Here is an 18,865-nt window from a genome sequence, read left to right as displayed (position 1 = left end):
CAGTTACTGAGTCAGCATAGGGCCAGGAATAGAAATAGAAAATTCAATAACTTATATATCTTCAATATTTTTGCAGCACACAGAAAAATAGTCTCTAAGATGAATGACATACAACATGCTGAGTCTTTGTTCCTCCCGCTAGATTGCATTAGCTTACCTTCATTGGTTTTTGCCCCAAGTTAATTTTACTTATTAGGTCTGTGAAAAACATGGCCATGTCCTTGGGGCCTCTGGACATGCACACCGAAACAAATCAATTATTTGAAATGCCACAGAATAAATGCTATCAGAATAAGCTCCTTGGGAGAAGAAAGGTGTCATATAATTCAAAGCAATTTATAAATATCTACTTTCAGACACAGTGTGAGACCTGATCCAAACTTCTTTGAAGGAGATTTAAACAGAACTTCTGATATTATGATTACATTTTCTCTTGTTTCATGCCTAGGGTAATGTTAAGGCAGCAGAGTTCGAGTATTTTCTCTAATATTGGTAGAGAAGTATAAAAATAATGTATTTACTTATGAAGGGACATATATAGAAAATTACTTTGATTCAGATAGCTTCAACTGGTAGAGATTTATTCCCACTGGGATAGTGGAATCTCTGTTGAGGTTTTAGTGTATTCTTTGAGTATTGAAAATATTTGAAAATAAAATTCTAAAGTAAATGCCTTTTAGATATTATGTCGATAAGATCAAAGTTCTAATATGTTGCTACAAATTTGATGAGGATTGTCAAAAAGTGAATTATGAGTCCATATAATAACAGTTACAAAGAAGACTTCTATGAATGTGAATATTAGGTAAGTGGAATAAAAATATTAAAAGTAGGTTTACATAAGTATTAAGGAAACTGTAATTATGTAGTTTCAGAATTAAAGCACCCATCTACACACACCTAAGAAAGAAAGAATTTAAACTCTAATTATCCTGAAAAGTATCAAGATTATTATACACTAGGCATTATGATTAGAAACTGACATTCATAAAGTATCTGACTTAAAAAATTTTAAATTTATTTTAAACTTATTTTTAAGTTTTTATTTAAATTCCATTTAGTTTACAGCATTATATTAGTTTCAGGTGTACAATACAGTGATTCCACATTTCCAGACAACACCTGGTACTCATCACAGCAAGTGCCTTCCTTAATCCCCATCATGTATTTAACCCATCCCTCCATCCACCTCCCTTCTGGTAACCATCAGTTTGTTCTATATAGCTAAGAGTCTGTTTCTTGATTTGCCCCTTTCTCTTTTTCCCCCCTCTTTGCTCATTTTTTTCTTAAATTACATATTTGAGTGAATTATGTAGTATGTGTCTTTCTCTGACTGACATATTTCACTTAGCATAACACTCTCTGGCCCCATCACTGATCATCAGGGAAACATAAATCAAAACTACGATGAAATATCACCTCACACCTGTCAGAATGGCTAAAATCAACAACACAAGAAAGAACAGGTGTTGGCAAGGATGTGGAGAAAGGGGAACCCTCTTGCACTGTTGGTGGGAGTGCAAACTGGTGCAGCCACACTGGAAAACAGTATGGAGGTTCCTCAAAAAGTAGAACTATCCTACAATTCAGCAATTACACTACCAGGTATTGACCCAAAGAGTACAAAAATACTAATTTAAAGGGTTACATGCACTCCTATGTTTATAGCAGCATTAACTACAATAGCCAAATTGTGGAAACAGCCCTAGTGTCCACTGACTCATGAATGGAAACAGAAAATAAGACTGATCTGTGGAGAGCCCATACTAAGACAGGTGGTTCTGGGAGTGGCCTATAGGAGCATATACTCTGGATTGGATTTTGGAGTGGGATCATTTACTGTTAAAAAGGTAATTATCATCCTGTTCTTGGTCTTAAGAGGTTGGAGATATCTTCTTTTCTAAAAGTATAAAAGCATAAAAATAAAGTCTCATCTGAGTCAGTCAGGATTCTCCAGAGAAACAATAGGATGTATGTATGCATATAGAAAGAGATTTATTTTGAGGAATTGGCTCATATAATTATGGGAGCTGGCAAGGCTGCTTCTTGGAAGGTAGCTCTACTGGTGAAAAATTACCTCAGTTTTTGGTTATCTGGGAAGAGCTTTATCTCTCCTTTATTTTGGAAGGACAGTTTTGCTGTGTATGGTATTCTCGGTTGGTATTTTTTTCAGTTCTTTAAACAAATCATCCCATTCTTTTCTTGTCTGCAAAATTTCTCCTGAGAAATCTGCCAGTAGTCTCATGGGGATTCTCTTGAATGTAATGAGTCACTTTTCTCTTGTTGTTTGCAGAATTTTCTCTTTATTTTCGATTTTTGATTATTTGGTTATACGTTTTGGTGTAGACCTCTTCAAGTTCAACCTATTTGAAAATTTTTGGGCTTTGTGAATCTAGTTGTCCATTTCCCTCTGCAGATTTGGGGAGTTTTTAGCCATTATTTTTTGGAAAGTCTTTCTGTCCTCTTCTACTTCTTTCTTTTAAGACTCCCATAATGTATATATTGTCTTTTGATGGTATCCTATAAATTTTATAGGCTGTTGTCATTCTTTATCATTCTTTCTTTTTGCTCCTCTGACAAGATAATTTCAAATGACTTATTTTTGAGTTTACTAACTCTTTCTTCTACTTCAGTGAGTTTGATGTTGAATCCCTGTAATGAATTTCTTGGTTCAATCACTGTATTCTTTAGTTCTAGGATTTCTCTTTGTTTTTATGGTTTCTACTAATTTGTTGAACTTCTCATTTTGTTTACGTATTGTTTTCCTGATTTCATCTAGTTATCTGTGTTCTCTTGTAGTATATGGAGCTTCTTTTTGATGTCAAGTACTTTATATATATCTCCATATATTTGGGGTTAATTACTGAAGTTTTATGAGTTTCCTTTGGTGGTGTCATGTTTCCCTGATTCTTCATGATTCTTGTATCTTTGGATTGGTATCTATACATTTAAAGATGTGGACACTTTTTCTGATCTTTACAGACTGGCTTTAGCAGAGAAAGGCATTCACCAGTCACTCAGCTGTGGATTCTAGATGAGCCAGTTGTGCTGTCTGTAGTCACCTGGAATCTCTTACTTGGGGGCCATAGGCAGATAAATGGGGCCTGCTGCTGGATTCCAGAGTTGTGCAGGATCTGTTGCCAGTGTTGATGATCAAATGAGATCAACCATCAGTGTTCCATGGTCAGGCAGACCTGTTGCTGGGGCCCCTGCAGTCAGGAGGGGCTGGATAGAGAGGTTTTGCAGTTAGGCAAGGCCACTGGCAGGGATTCACAGTGTAGTGAGGCTATTGATGGGGTTTTGTCAATTGGGTAGGACCAGTAACAGGGCTCAACAGTCATACTGGTGGGGTTCCAACATGGGGCAATGCTACTGAATGAGGCTCCTTGATAGGGCTGATACGTAGGGCTCCTGGGTCAAGTGAAGCTTTTGTAGTGGGGCCAGGCTCTTTATGGGAATGCATGGCTGGCAGAGCCAGTAAGAAGGGCTTTGTGGTCCTGAGGTCCCTAACAGGGCTCTGATTAGGAAGAGCTAGTTGAGGGTGTTTCTTAGTTGCAAGGCTGTTGACAGGGCTCCCCAGTGGGAGAGAGACTTCTGACAGCCTCCATTGTTGGGCAGGGTGGCTGGTGGAGCTCTTGATCTTGTGGCATCTGCAGGGGCAGGGGAGGCTCCGTGGTTAGGAAAAGCTGGCAAAGAACTGGTAGGGCAGCAATTACACAGGGCTTATAAAGCCACTGGTGGAGGTAAGGGGCTAGTGCCAAGATATGCACTTGCTGGCATCTAAAAGTCTTGTTCCTATTATTTGTTCCTAGATGTTCCCATGTGTTTGAGCCATAATTCACTTATTGTTCTGCATGAGCCAAGACAGAAGTGGGCCCACTAAGACAGTGTCAAAGGCTGAAGAAATTAGATGTTGATCTTGGTCTCTTTTCCCTTATAGGAAACAATGTAGGCCTGTGGGATCCTTCTTGTCACTGTGCCAACATATAATTATAAGTGTAGCAGACCAATAAAGAGTAGCCTTAACAGTTCCCTATGTCAGAGACAAGATCTTCATAAGAGGGGACTATAAGCCTGAGACTTAAGACTGACAAACATGGCCAAATTTCCCTAAATTCTCTAAGCTTGCAAAGAATCTCATGCCAGAGAAAAAAGACTATTGTTGTTTGGAGAAAAGGTGAAAACCTTAGCCAACACTAGCAACTTAAAACACAATGCTCTGTAGTCCACAACTTCTGCTCTTGTCATTCCCTGTGTTCTCTACTTAATATTATGATAAGAGCTCAACACAGCCTGAACTAGAAAATAAAATTCTTGGGGCATCTGGGTGGTTCAATTGGTTAAGTATCCAACTCTTGATTTTGGCTCGGGTCATGATGCCAGAGTTGTGAGATTGGGCCCTGCATCAAGCTCCATGCTCAGTGCAGAGTCTGCTTGAGACTCTCTCATGCCTTCTCTTTCTCTTTGTTCCTCCCCCCACTCACACATACTCTCACTCTCTCGCTGAGAAAAATAAATAAAATCTTAAAAAAAAGAAAATAAAATTCTTGCTATGGGAGGGAATAGTTCACAAACAAAAGAAATCACAAGATTTGGCTAACATATGCTGTCAGGAACCAGAGGAAAGTGTATAGGATCTTCAGGATGTTAGAATTCAAGGAATAAATTATAAGCCTGGGTAGGGAAAAACCAATTAAAAAAAATTTTTTATTGGACTTCAATTTGCCAACATTTAGCATAACACCCAGTGCTCATCCTGCCAAATGCCCCCCTCAGTGCCCATCACCCAGTCACTCCAACCCCCCACCCACCTCCCCTTCCACTACCCCTTGTTCATTTCCCAGAGTTAGGTGTCTCTCATGTTTTGTCACCCTCACTGATATTTTCACTCATTTTCTCTCCTTTCCCTTATTCCCTTTCACTAATTTTTATATTCCCCAAATGAATGAGACCATATAATGTTTGTCCTTTTCCGATTGACTTATTTCACTCAGCATAACACCCTCCAGTTCCATTCACATTGAAGCAAATGGTGGGTATTTGTCATTTCTAATGGCTGAGTAATATTCCATTGTATACATATACAGCATCTTCTTTATTCATTTATCTTTTGATGGACACCGAGGCTCCTTCCACAGTTTGGCTATTGTGGACATTGCTGCTATAAACATCGGGGTGCAGGTGTCCTAGGGTTTCACTGCATCTGTATCGGGAAAAACCTATTGACATAGGGGCAAAGTTTTAATGTTTTGGTAAGTCTAACCTGTTTAGATATGCCTCTGGGATGGCTCCTCATAACAACAGTAACAACAACCGAAATACAATTATCTGATGAACAAAAGCCTGAAGTTAGACTCTGCATTGGAAAAATTAGAGTGTCACTGAGTTTTCCGATATAAGTTCACACACCAATACTCATTGCTTGAAAAGAGGCCAGATTCCACTAAGAAAGATCTTCGCAATATCAACATATAAATTTATGAGAGAAATACAGATTTTCCCCCAGGTAGCTGTAGTTACTTACCAAGGTAACTGTTCTGGAGGAAAAGAAACTCCTAGACTATGAGCATTGTTTGGATAAAGATCTGAGGTTACACAGTTACCCAGTGACCCAAAATGCCACTATGGTCTTCTGGATAAAGTAGGGGTTTATGGGGTTCAGGATGTATATGGAACTCTGGCCTAAGTCCATTTCTTGATGAACCTCATGGTACATGTATCTACTTGGAAGGCACTTCCCTAATCACTGAATGCATATTTTGTGACTGGTGGAACTCTAAAATTCACTTCCCGACCTGTGAAATAAGAAGCCATCATTGTAGGAAGGCTCATGGGATATCCCTGAATCTATTTCCTCATTTTCAGCAAAAATCAGAAGCAACAGTACAACCCCAGAGGAACTGCCCAGCCTAGTGCCACTATGAAATATTTAAAGGACTATGGAGAGAGGAGTTAGTAACATCATATCCCTGTTTAATTTCTTTCTGTGGTCCCTGTAAACACAAATTGATCATGACAGATTATGATGCAATAAATAAAGTTAAATAAATGATACTCTATTCTCAGTTCTTTTGCTGAATATGGTATATTTATTTAAAAATATAAACACAATCAAATAGTGTATGCAGAAGAGAAGGAAAAATCTGCTAGGGGAAACTCTAATGAGGTATTTTGCCTATTACATTTTTGATTGATATAATTCATGAAGAAAGACTAGCTGTTTTAGTGCTTAGTCTGAGAAGGAACTCAAGAAACCAATTCTTAGGAGGAAAACTGATTTCATAATCTCAAGTGGAAGTCACAAACAGGCTTTCCTGATAAAATCTTCAAAGCTTGAAGAGATAAGACAAAAAGCATGTATTCTGTTAAATATTTCTTAATAAATATGCAAAAAATGACAGTTATGAACATAGTGTTTGTATATTTAAAAATGCATCTATTTTCTTGCTCTGAGTATTTTGTCCTGACAAGAGTTTTGCCGATATTTTGTTCTAGAAGGTTCAAAAGTAAAACTTACCAATATGTCAGGAATATATTGGTGTTATATATCAGGAGTTCTCTGTATGATGAACATTCTAGACTGTCCTAATGGTGTCAAACAATGAGAAGCCAAACATGATCACATCTATGTGGCAAAGATAGCACAGTGAAGGAATAGTGGGAGAATGAATCACTATTGTCTTTGTTTTATGCTCCATGCTTTTGACTGGTTTAGCAGATGATAATAAAAACAGCAGTGACTTGTTTGTTTCCAAATAGCCAGACCCTTCATACTGGCTCACCACCAATTATGCAAGTGCTAAGTATTCAAAGAAAGACTGCAGGTAACCTTTACTTCTCTTTGGTCCCTTTACCAAACCTGTACTTCACTTATTACTTGTTAATATTTTGAATTTCAGAAATATACAGGTAAACACAGTTTGCTAATTTTTACTTAACCAAATACATTTTAAAATAGGTAAAACAGGGGCACCTGGGTGGGGCTCAGTGGTTGAGCATCTGCCTTCGGCTCAGGTTGTGATCCCTGGGTCCTGGGATTGAGTCCCAGAGCCTGCTTCTCCCTCTGCCTGTGTCTCTGCCTCTTTCTGTGTCTCTCATGAATAAATAAATAAATCTTAGAAAAATAAAATAAAATAGATAAAACAGTTAAATTCTCACAACACAAACCTAGTTTTCATATTCATTAAAGCATTTTAGAATTACTCAAACATGAAAATTGAAAATGTGTGTCCTTATTTGGAAGAGTCAAAAGCTGAGTCATTTCACTTTTTTCTGTTGCTTCTAGTTGCTAGAATAGTGGCAACTCACATAAATATATTTAACATATCCATGTAGATTCCCAGCATTGAATTGATGGGACTGTATTTTTGAACTCTATATATTAGTACTATTTCCAAACACCGGATTACTTTCTGCATATTATATAGAAGGAAACACTGAAAAGAACTAATCCACCATAAATTGCCACAGAGTAGAATGGCACCATCCACAGTGGTAGGTGGAAAAAACATAGATCCTAGTGAGGATACAAAAATGAGACCCAGCCCCACTCCCAGGCATGCTGTCATGTTTGGAAATTTCCCACTGAGTGTGCACATGACCACAGTGGAAGGGCTTTGATGTCTACTGTGTACTATGCAGCTCTGATGAGAAGAGCCTCCCCACTGCCCCATATCATGAAAGGAGCCACTATGGCACCCTTCACACTAGAATATAGTAACTAAGCAAGTGGCTTTGGGTCCTGGGCTCTCGTCAAATAATATTGATTGTACCAGTATTCCAGCTCCAATTATGGCTGCAAAGGTTGCACTGATTGTCACCCAAGAGCCTTTCATCATGAATTCATGGGCAGAGTTCTGTTCACTTCCAGGGTGGACAAAACTGTAAAACCAATACTTCTGGAGAAGTACATATATGTAGAATGATTTCTATCCTTAACATACTGAGGCCAAATTACAGCCTTTTCAGTAGTTCCAATTTAATTGTATATTCCTAAGCCATAGTAGCACAATGCTCCAAGACCAAACAGACTATTCAGCAATAAGCCATCTTCTCAACTGATCAAGTGTAAATATTTTTCTACCAATGGTTCCAATACTGCCTCCTTGAGTTCTTGGCCAGCTTTTCCATACCAGATACCAGTTCCCTGCTAGGTGTTAAGCATATTATCTGCTGGATGTTAAGAGCCATTGATTCTTTGTGGTGGAATTCTTCACAGCAGAGGAGACCTTGGTGAAAGCTGGATGGAACTCTCTGGAAGGTAGTGTCCAGAAATACACAAGTCTTAGAGTCAGCATAGTGAGGTTTACCAAGCAGATTAAAATGGTCAGCCCCTAGTCACCTCAACCGTGCAGTTACCCTTGTGGACTGGTGAAATGCCAGTGTTCATACATTCCTATTCCTTTGCCTACTCTTTACTTCAAATTTTCTTAAGCTGCTGAAATTCAGAGTCCATTTGCTATTTCAGCCCAGCTTACTCTGAATAATATAATATTCCTATTTGGTGCATTTCTCTTTTACTATTGGCAACATGTCTTATATAAGTAGTTACAAGTTATGAGTACTATCATAAGGGATGGATAAAAACAATTTGTAATATACAAAATTAATTACTCTGGTTTTCAATGTATTTTCAAAAGAAAGGACACTCATAAATATTTTCACAATATTATTTTTGCTAGTAGTTTGATCTGCATTGATAGTTTTCTTAGTATTATTAAATTTCTTATTGAACAATGACTTGTAAAGGGGAAAAATAGGTTGTAATAAACTTGGCTTTGTCAAATATCACAATTAAAAAAATTTTTCAAAAATATTGAATTGATTTTGAAGAAGGCTGTGTGAATACTACAAACAGACTTCTGTGGACTGAATTGTCTTCTAAAATTCATATCCTGAAGCCCTCATGATGGCATTAGTGCCCTTATAAAGGAGGAAGTGACACCAGAGCTATCGCTGTAATATGGGGACACAGCAAGAACAATCTAGGAAAAGGGCCATCTCCATGAATTGAATCTGCTGGCAGCTTAATCTGAGATTCTCAGACTAAATATGTGAGAAGTAAATGTCTGTTTTTAAGCCTCCTGGTCTATGGTATTTTGTTATAGCAGTTTAAGTAGACTAAGACACCGGTCTAACATTTTCTTTTTCTGATGTTTTATTTATCGAAAATCTTGGCCAGGATATTGTAAATATTTATTATTACAATTTACCCTGAGGTAAAGTGTTAAAAAACAAAGCTAGAGAAGGAGCACATCATGTAATTGTGTGACGTATTATAGATCTTAAATAGAGCAAAATCTTTTCAGGTTTTAGTAAAATATAGGATTCATGTAATTTGTGTGTATGTGCTTGTTCAGAGTCAGGACATTACAACAGCTGTGTTGTAATGGTAAGAAAGGAACAAAGGAGCCCTATTTAGAAATTATGCTTTGAAATCATTAGTAACATATCTTGTATTCTATTATTGTTGGGTATAAACCAAAGTTTTAAAATATCCTTACTATTCATAGAGGTATATACCCTGGTAAAGCAGTGATTTTCCAGTGTATCATCAGTCATACAAAAAACTTATTTTTATAGGGAAAAAAAAGTCTACTCTTCCTGGGAGTGATAGTTATGACCTTATGGTTCTCTTGTCAATTAATATCCTAGCACTAATGGAGAGGCAGTGTAGAGATTCTGCAGAGACCTGTGGAATTGTACCACACTGAGATAGAAAGTTTTTGAAATAAGAAGGTGTAGAAAGGTCTGAAGGCACCAGTCCATGTTAACAAGCTATTCTGTGCAATTATTTGCTGAATAATGTCCATAATTGTAAAGAATATATAGAAGTGTGTGATAAAGTAGCTAACTTTGGGGTATATATACCAGAAATGTTTAGTCTGTCTGCTGTCCTGTCATTTATGTTTTCTCAAAGAGGGGATAGAGAATGGGAAGACCTATCTCATTGAACATAATATCTTCTCAAAATAGTTTTTAAATGGATGTGTTGTGAATCCAGTTTTCAGCATGAGTGTTTGCAGTTCATGACACATCTAGATGGAGTATTTAGCTCTCTGATTTTCAACTGGTCATTTGAAATTTGAATAATTAGTTTGGAAACTAAATGAAGGAAATTCCAGCCATGTAACATCCATTATTTGTTGATTAAATTTTACTTTAGCATGGTGGAGCATAACTTTTGCATATGTATTTTTGTTTATCCTAAGCTTCTACTTCAAATTGCAGGGCTAATTGCTAATTGAATCTGAGAATGTGAGTTTTATTGGCCCTATGATATAAATACCTGTCTGCAATACCCCCCGCTCATCAGAAAAATTCTAATTTGTTTTTCCTCAAAGTTGGACATGAGACAGTTTTTTCTTTGTATAGCTTTCATCTTATTTCTCAGAATTCCTTTAAGTTAGCTGATATATGTAGACTCCTCGCTGACCTTGGGATCAGGACCTGAGCTGAAGGCAGAAGCTTACCGAATGAGCCACCTAGGTGCCCCTAGCTGTATGTTTCTAAAGTGGTAGAAAGTTCATGTAGCTATTGCAGTTCAGGGTGAGGATCTCAGCTCTGTCGTCTGAGAAATATGCGAGTCAATGCATGTTGAAGTTAGAGGGCTCTGGGGCTTGCCTGGCTGAAGTCATAATAAATGCATATGTAAAATTTAATGCTAATTTAAAAATTTATAATAAAATTTGGAACAGAGATCAGAGTTCATTAGTCAGTATACTCTCTTGGAAGACAAATCACATGCAAACCAAAAGATAATTAGAAAGTTGGTGGTAATTTGCTTCAATGTGGATGGAACTGGAGGGTATTATGCTGAGTGAAGTAAGTCAGTCAGAGAAGGACAAACATTATATGGTCTCATTCATTTGGGGAATATAAAGAGTAGTGAAAGGGAATAAAGGGGAAAGGAGAGAAAATGAGTGGGAAATATCAGTGAGGGTGACAGAACATGAGAGACTCCTAACTCTGGAAACAAACAAGGGATGGTGGAAAGGGAACTGGGCGGGGGTTGGAGTGACCGGGTGATGGGCACTGAGGGGGGCACTTGACGGGATGAGCATGCTATATGTTGGCATATAGAACTCCAATAAAAAATATATACAAAAAAAGAAAGTTGGTGGTAGGAATAGAATCAGAGGAAGATGAGTTGGTCAGGTGATTTTGATGGCTAGTGTTAAGAAGGTATGGAGTGGCACTAGTATCAAACAAACCCTTTTATGGTCCAGGACATTCTTTTCCTTGAAGAGTGCTGTAGATAGATTGATAATTCTTTTTTTTGTTGGCATTCCACTTTCTATAATTATAATAATAGCCACCTCCCTTCTGATTAATAATAATTATTTCTTTAGCTATGGCAAAACCTATTATTCAATTCCTGTGAAGTCTTAGTCTAAGGATCATCTGGTTCTTTAGTATGGTTTGGCATATCTCTTCTCTGATCTTTATAGACATAAGTAATCTTATATTTCTCTTTTTAAATTCTTAAAAAAGTACCCCAGTATTGCATATATTATACAATACATAGCTTCTGTTTGATCTCTTATATGAGTTATTCTGCATTCTCTCATCAGTATGTTCTTTCCAAAACATGAATTTAAAATTTTGTGTCCTTTCAAGTTTTAGATTATCTTATTCTCTATTGATATAATTCCCATTTTCACTAATAGTGACTTCCCATTGTTGGTAGTGAGAATAATATCACATACCATCTCACATTGCTCTCTCTCTCTCTCTCTAAAGATTTTATTTATTTATTTGACACAGAGATAGAGCACAAGCAGAAGGAATGGCAAAGGGAGAGGGAGAAGCAGGCATCCTACTGAGCTGGAAGTCCATTGCGGGGCTGGGAACCTGGGATCATGTCCTGAGCTGAAGGCAGATGCTCAACCAACTGAGCCATCCAGGTGCTCCTCATATTGCTCTTTAATCAAACCTCCCTTTCTTATGAAATCTGAATTTGGTCTTGGAGAATCCTTGTTAGTATAGTTGATCAGAATTGGCATTAGAGCTGAAATCAATTTACCATCTCTCTGGTCTATTGAATAAAGTCTTCGTTTTTAACCTGACATCAATACAATTTCCATTCTGCTCCTAATTTGACTCTACCATGAAGTATGATGTTAGCTGTAGTTTTTTTTTATATACTATAACTTTTATTTATTTTTTTATGGAACAATTAACATGCAGTATTACATTCATTTCAAGTGTACAACATAGTAGTTTGACAACTCTATACATTATGCTATACTCATTGCAAGTGTAACTACCACCTGTCAACTTATAATATTTTTACAATACCATTGACAGTGCTGTGCCTTTTATTCCCATGAATTATACATTCCATTACTGGAAGCCTGCATCTCCCAATCTCCTTCACTCTTTTGCCTATCCCTCACCCTTGCTGTGGTTTTTCATAGATGCCTTTTATCAATTTGAGGAAGTTCCCTTCCATTACTAGTATGAATAGTTTTTGTCAGAATAGATGTTGAAATTTATCAAATGCTTTTTCCGCATCAATAAAAATGATCATATGTTTTTTTTTAAGATTGTTAATGTGGTAAATTATATGGGGTTGATTTTTAAAAAAATATAAAACCAACCTTGCATTGCAGGGGTAAACACAACTTGATCATGATGTATTATCATCTTCATGTACGATTGGATTTGATTTGCTAAAATTTTGTTTAGGATATTTGTATCCATGTTTATGGAGGTTATATTCTTTTGCATTTAAAAAATCTTACAATGTCTTTGTTTAGTTTTGGTATCTGAGTAATCTTGATTTTACAGAATAAGCTTAGGTGTATTATATCTTCAGTTTTCTAGAAGAGTTTATGAGAATTGGTGTTGATTCCTTTTTAACTGTAGGATAGAATTTACCAGTGAAGACATCTAGAAGTAGATTTTTCTTTGGGAGAAGAGTGTTTACTAAGAATTCACCTTATTTAATATATAGAACTATTTAGGTTTATCTGTTTCTTCTTGGGAGAGTTTTGGCAGTTTGTGTCTTTTAAGGAACTTGTCCATTTCATCTAAGTTGTTGAGTTTATGGCATTAAGTTTTTAAAATAATATTCACTCATTTTTTAAAAAATGTGTAGAATATGCTATAATGTCACCTCTCATTCCTTATTTTGCCATATTAAATAGAATTTTTAAATGAATAAAATATTTGTAAGAATCAGTTTTTCCTCCACTGGAAGAGATGCTAAGATTGAAAGAAGCTTCAGAATTGTGGGGAGAAAGGAAGAGTCAGATCTTGGGGAATGTCTTTAAGCAAGTCTCAAGCTCAGACCTGCATTTCCTCTACATTTTTGTTAAGTTTTGTTAGAACAAAATTATAAAGGGCTTGTGGCTTGCTTCCTTGGTATGCCTGATGTGAATTCAGGTCTTCAGAGAAATTTCTTGAATAGCAGAATGTTAGTAGATGAGCAAACAGTCACAGATTTTTGCTTATCCAGTGTGGTATGTGATGCCACAGTTTCCAAGTGCCCAACTGAGAAGGGTTAAATAGGGATTGTGAGGACCTAAAAGACTTAACCTGACATACATAATTGGTGTGATGAAGATAGAGTATGCCTGCCATCACCCTCATACCTGAAGGGTAGAAAACATACCAGAAAGTGAATGTCAACCACCAAAATTTGTGAAGAATATGTATCTTGGTGGAGGTCAGTGGAGGAGACTTGTGGACCAGGTAGTCTTTCTCCTCAGTTTTAGAATGATAAGTAATCTGTCGGGAGCTTAAATCGCCCTTAGGTCAGGAGAATCTGAGGATTCTAATATGGATTGAATATTTACTCAAAAGAGTCTGTGGGAGACACAATGGAAATGTGACTGATTATATCTTGAATTTGAGAAGGGTAGTTCAAGAGTTGGTAAAATTCAGTTTTAGGGGGAAAGAGGTTAGGTTTTTACACATCTGCAATTTAGTGATGTAACACATTCAATAGACCCAGAATACCAGACAACCAATGGTCATATTTTTTTTTCCAATGGTCATATTTTTGTTCTCATTTTATCCCACTTCACAATAGCATTTGATATAGCTCACAAGTTCCTTTCTTAAAATCATTCTTTATTTATGGGATCATCAGCGTTTTCTATAAAGGGCCAGATAATATAGCCTAAAATACAGTCTCTGTTACAGCTGTTCAACATTGTTATTGTACCATGAAAACCATTTTTACCTTAGGGGTTTAGGGGTTGTGCAAAAACAAGCCGGGTGAGAGTTTGGAGGCAGGAAGTGGAAGAAGGTCAGGTTTGACTCATAGACTATACTTTTGTTTACCCCTGTTCTTTAGTTTACATCATACATCCACAATTTTCCTTCTACTTTTTCTGTTCATTTCTTTTTAGTACCTTTGCTGGCTATTCCTTCTCTACTCCATTTCTCATTGTGATCAACCGTTTTCCCTCCAGTTAAAAATCTCTAAGTGGTCATATTCATTCCTATAGCCTTTTATTTTATTTTGTTTTATTTTATTTTATTTCATTGCACTTTTTTTGGGGGAAATTTTTGTAGAGAAAGTAAATGAGTCACTAAGTTTGTAACCATTATTTTGTGTGAGGAACTGCTTTTTATTATTCATTTCTTTCTTTTCATTGTGTTTCTGTGCTTTGCCTCCCCTTTTATTGTGGTAAAAACCAGAACATAGAATTTACCATCATGACCACTTTATAAAAGATTTATCTATTTATTTTAGAGAAAGCACACATGCCTGAGTGATTGGAGGGGCAGAGGGAGAGGAAGAGAGAGAAGCCCTCCCTCCCAGCAGACAGATTCCTCACTGGGCACCGAGCCCAAAGACACAGGGCTCCATCCCAGGACCCTGAAATCATGACCTGAGTCCAAACCAAGAGTCAACTGCTTAAACAACTGGGCCACCCAGGTGTTCTGCCCCCATTGCAACCATTTTTTTTTTTAAGTGTCTAGCTCAGTAGTGTTAAGTATATCCATATAGTTGTCTAACAGATCTCCAGGACTTTTATCTTGCCATTTGAAACTTGATGTCCATTAAATTATAACTTCCCTACCCCTCTCTCCCTAGCTCCTGGTAATGACCATTTTACTTTTCTTTTTTCTTTTTTCTATGAGTTTGACTATTTTAAGTACCTTATATAAGTGGAATCATATAGTTTTTGTGTTTTGTGACTGGCTTATTTCACTTAGCATAGTATCTTCAAGGCTTACCTATGTTGTAGCATGTGACAGGATTTTATTCCTTTTAAAGACTGAATAATATCCTAGGACATGTATATACTACATTTTGTTTGCCTATTCATCCACTGGTGGATATTTTGATTGCTTTTTCCTCTTGGTTATTTTGAATAGTGCTGCTGTGAACATCATTATGCAAATACTCCTTTGATACCTTGATATAGTTTTTTTTTGAATATATATCCAGAAGTGGGATTGCTGGTCATATGGTAATTTTGTTTTGACTTTTTGCCAAATCTCCATACTATTTTCTTTTTCTTTTTTTCTCTTAAAGTCTTACTTATTTATTCATGAGAGACACAGACTGAGAGAGAGAGGCAAAGACATAGGTAGAGGGAGAAGCAGGCTCCTCGCAGGGAGCCTGATGCGGGACTCAGTCTGGGATCCCGGGATCATGACCTGAGCCAAAGGCAGGCGCCCAACCACTGAGCCACCCAGGCGTCCCTCTATACTCTTTTCTATAGCAATTACACTATTTTACAATCCCATCAATAGCGCAAAGGGATCCAACTTCTCTATGTCTTCACCAACACTTTTTATTATCTATCTATCTATCTATCTATCTATCTATCTATCTATCTATCTATCATCCTAATAGTGGGAGGTATTATCTCATTGTGGTTTTGATTTGCATTTCTCTAATTATTAGTGAAATTGAACATCTTTTCTTGTGCTTGTTGGCCATTTGTATATCATCTTTGAAGAAACGTCCTTTTCCCATTTTTAAACTGGGTTACTTTATTTTTTTGTTGTTGAGTTATAGGACTTCTTTATATATTCTGGATATTAACTCCTTATCAGATATATGATTTCCAAATAATTTCTCCCATTCCATTGATTGCTTTTTCACTCTGTTTGTAGCGTCCTTTGGTGTATAAATTTTTAAGTTGCGTATAGCATCGCTTGTCTATTTTTGCTTTTTCTGCCTGTATTTTTGGTGTCATATTCAAGAAACCAGTGCCATATCCAAAGTTATGACATTTTCCTTTTTTTTTTAATTTTAGGAGTTTTATAGTTTTAGGTCTTACATTTAGGTCATTAGGTCTTTAATCCATTTTGAGTTAATTTCTGTATGTGTGTAAAGTAAAGGTTCAGCTTCTGATGTGGTTATTCAGTTTTCCCAATACCATTTGTTGACTGTCTTTTCCCTAATAAAGTGTTTATTTCTGGGCTTTCTATTTGATTCCAATGGTTTATTTGTCTTTATGCCAGTACCATACTATTTGATTACAGTGTTTTAAAGGCATTCATTTTCACAAGTTTTATATATTCTGACAATGCATTTATTCTTTAAAAAGTCTTTGTTTATAAATTTTCACTATAATCTCTTTCAGTTTTTACTATATTCATTCAAGTCTATAATTTTAAGATCTCTTTGTATTGCTGAATGTGTTGCTTCTACCTGCTGCATGTTGTTCTCAAGTATACATGTACCATAATTTAATTAGTGATAAATAAAACAAGTAGTTTAGATTAACAACTAGTTAGATAAACTAAACAACTACTTTACCTCTAATTTCCTATTGATGCAAACAATTTCTAGGTGAAAATCTTTGTATATGTCCTCTTACAGACTTGCCCAATGATTTTTATTGTATATTTAGCTAAGAATAGGATCATTGTATCATAGCTCAAAAACATAATTTAAAAAAATCCAGATTGCTTTGACAAGAGTTGTCATTTTATATTCCCACCCATTGTATATAAAAATTCTTATCTCCTCATATCCTTGAGGATACTTGGTATTACCAAGGTATTAATGAGTTTTCTAATTATTGCCATTTTGATAGATATGAAGTGGCATGTTAATGTTCTTTTAATTTTCATTTTTATGATTATTAGTGATTTTGAGCATCTTGTAATATGCTTGGACATCTCCTCTTATGAATTTCCTATTTATACCTCTTGTCTCTAATTTCTATTGGGTTTTCTATCATTTTGTTTGTTTTTCAGGAGCTCTTGGTATATTTAATAGCTGAAATTTGTCAGTTACAGATATTGCAAATATTTTCCCCAGTCTATGTGTATTTAACTTCATATATAATGGCCTTTTTTGAATAGAAAATTTAAATTTCAATATGGTCAATCATGCTTTCTTTATCATTTGTGCTTCTTGAAATCTTTCTTTAGCAATAGGTCACAAAAGTATTCTACATTTTCACCTATTGGATCTATAAATTTACCATTTACATGTAGGTTAATAATGCTGATTTTTTCTTTGTTCATAGTATAAGGCATGAATTCAGTTTTATTTTCTCCTTAGAGTATGACAGCTCTCCCAAAATTATCTACATAAAATATATTCTGTTCTTGCTTTGTAGTTTACTTTTACCATGCATCAATTTCCTGTACATACATGGTTTTATCTCTGGCTTCCATATTCTATTTCAGTGGTCTGTTTATCTGTTATACAATATCATATTATTTAATTGCTTTGGATTTCAGTTTTATCAATATATTTTAAAATCTGTCTTTACTCATTGTTTTAGTTTTTCAAAGATGATTAAACACTTTGCCAAACCTTATTTTTTTATTTCAATATAATTTTCCCAAATTCCTCGAAAATTCTTCTGAGATTCCATATGGAATTTTATTGAATTTAATTTGTGGAGTATTGAATTCCTTAAAATTTTTATTAATATTATTTATAAACATATTATTTATTGATGTCATATTTCCATTTTTTATTTAAAATTCTTCTGTAATGATCTTATGTGTTCTATTATAGGTTACTTCTTAGATTGTTTACAAATTTGTTGTAAGAATAGATTGCTTTTTTTCCCTCTATATTTTCTATGTCTACTGGAGACATAAGGGAATGTTCTATATAGATGATCTTATCCTGCGAAAAGAATGACAATTTTACAGATTCCTTGCCAACTTTAGAGCATCTATACATTTTTCTTTCTTATAGGATTATCTGAGTATTGGCTCTGCCATTTACCAGTATTATCAGTTTGGGTATAACCAGGAGTCAGAAACCACAAAATAATTTGACAATTATAATAAAGAATTATTAATAGGGGATTGAAATAACAGGAGATTGACTACTGAGGAGTAAAATACTGAGGAGTAAAAAGGGAAGAGGAATGGCAGGTACAGGAAGTAGCTACCATCCATAAGGATAAGAAAGAATACCCAAGGAAGGAAAAAAATCTAAAGACCCCTCCTACCCCAGGACTGAGATCCAAACTTCATTGGAGAGAGTGCAGCCATAGTTTACTGAATGACAGGAATGTTTGCTGAGGCTGCAGAGCCATCCAGGAGTGTTCTGGAAGGATTCCAGGAGAAGCCATCACAGGGAATTACCATGTTGGCAGTGCTGGCTGGGAAGTCATTCTGTAGGGTTCTGGGGGAAGCTGCCCTGGGGATATGCTACACCTGAGAACTCTCTATGAAGCTGCTCCTTGGGTGTGCTTAGCAAAACCTTTTATGGGGAAATTGTTGGTTCACAACCCTCTTAGTGACTTCCCTGGTATAACCTGAAACTGGCCCGCCTACAGCAGGGCAGGAAGAAACAGAAGAAAGAGGCAGGTAACTCCAGGTTGGTAGGTGGCAGTTTTAATAAAAAAAGGGAACTTACATATGAGACTTTTCTTGAGTGGCAGTAAGATGAATGGCTCCCCAAGCCTGCCTGCCAAAT

General features: G+C 36.1%; 1 long non-coding RNA gene and 1 pseudogene across 1 annotated transcript in view; one reads left to right on the top strand and one right to left on the bottom strand.

The window, feature by feature from the left end:
* Positions 1–18,865, top strand: part of LOC140621491 (uncharacterized) — a 291,722-nt gene that overhangs the window by 167,808 nt on the left and 105,049 nt on the right. The gene's annotated exons all lie outside the window — the stretch shown is intronic.
* On the bottom strand, positions 7,263–8,297 carry LOC140621278 (growth hormone-inducible transmembrane protein pseudogene; annotated as a pseudogene).

The sequence above is a fragment of the Canis lupus genome, chromosome 30 (assembly GCF_048164855.1).
Source record: "Canis lupus baileyi chromosome 30, mCanLup2.hap1, whole genome shotgun sequence".
NCBI classification, from domain to species: domain Eukaryota; kingdom Metazoa; phylum Chordata; class Mammalia; order Carnivora; family Canidae; genus Canis; species Canis lupus.
Note: the sequence above shows the minus strand (reverse complement) of the source record. Positions and strands in the feature narration are given on the sequence as shown.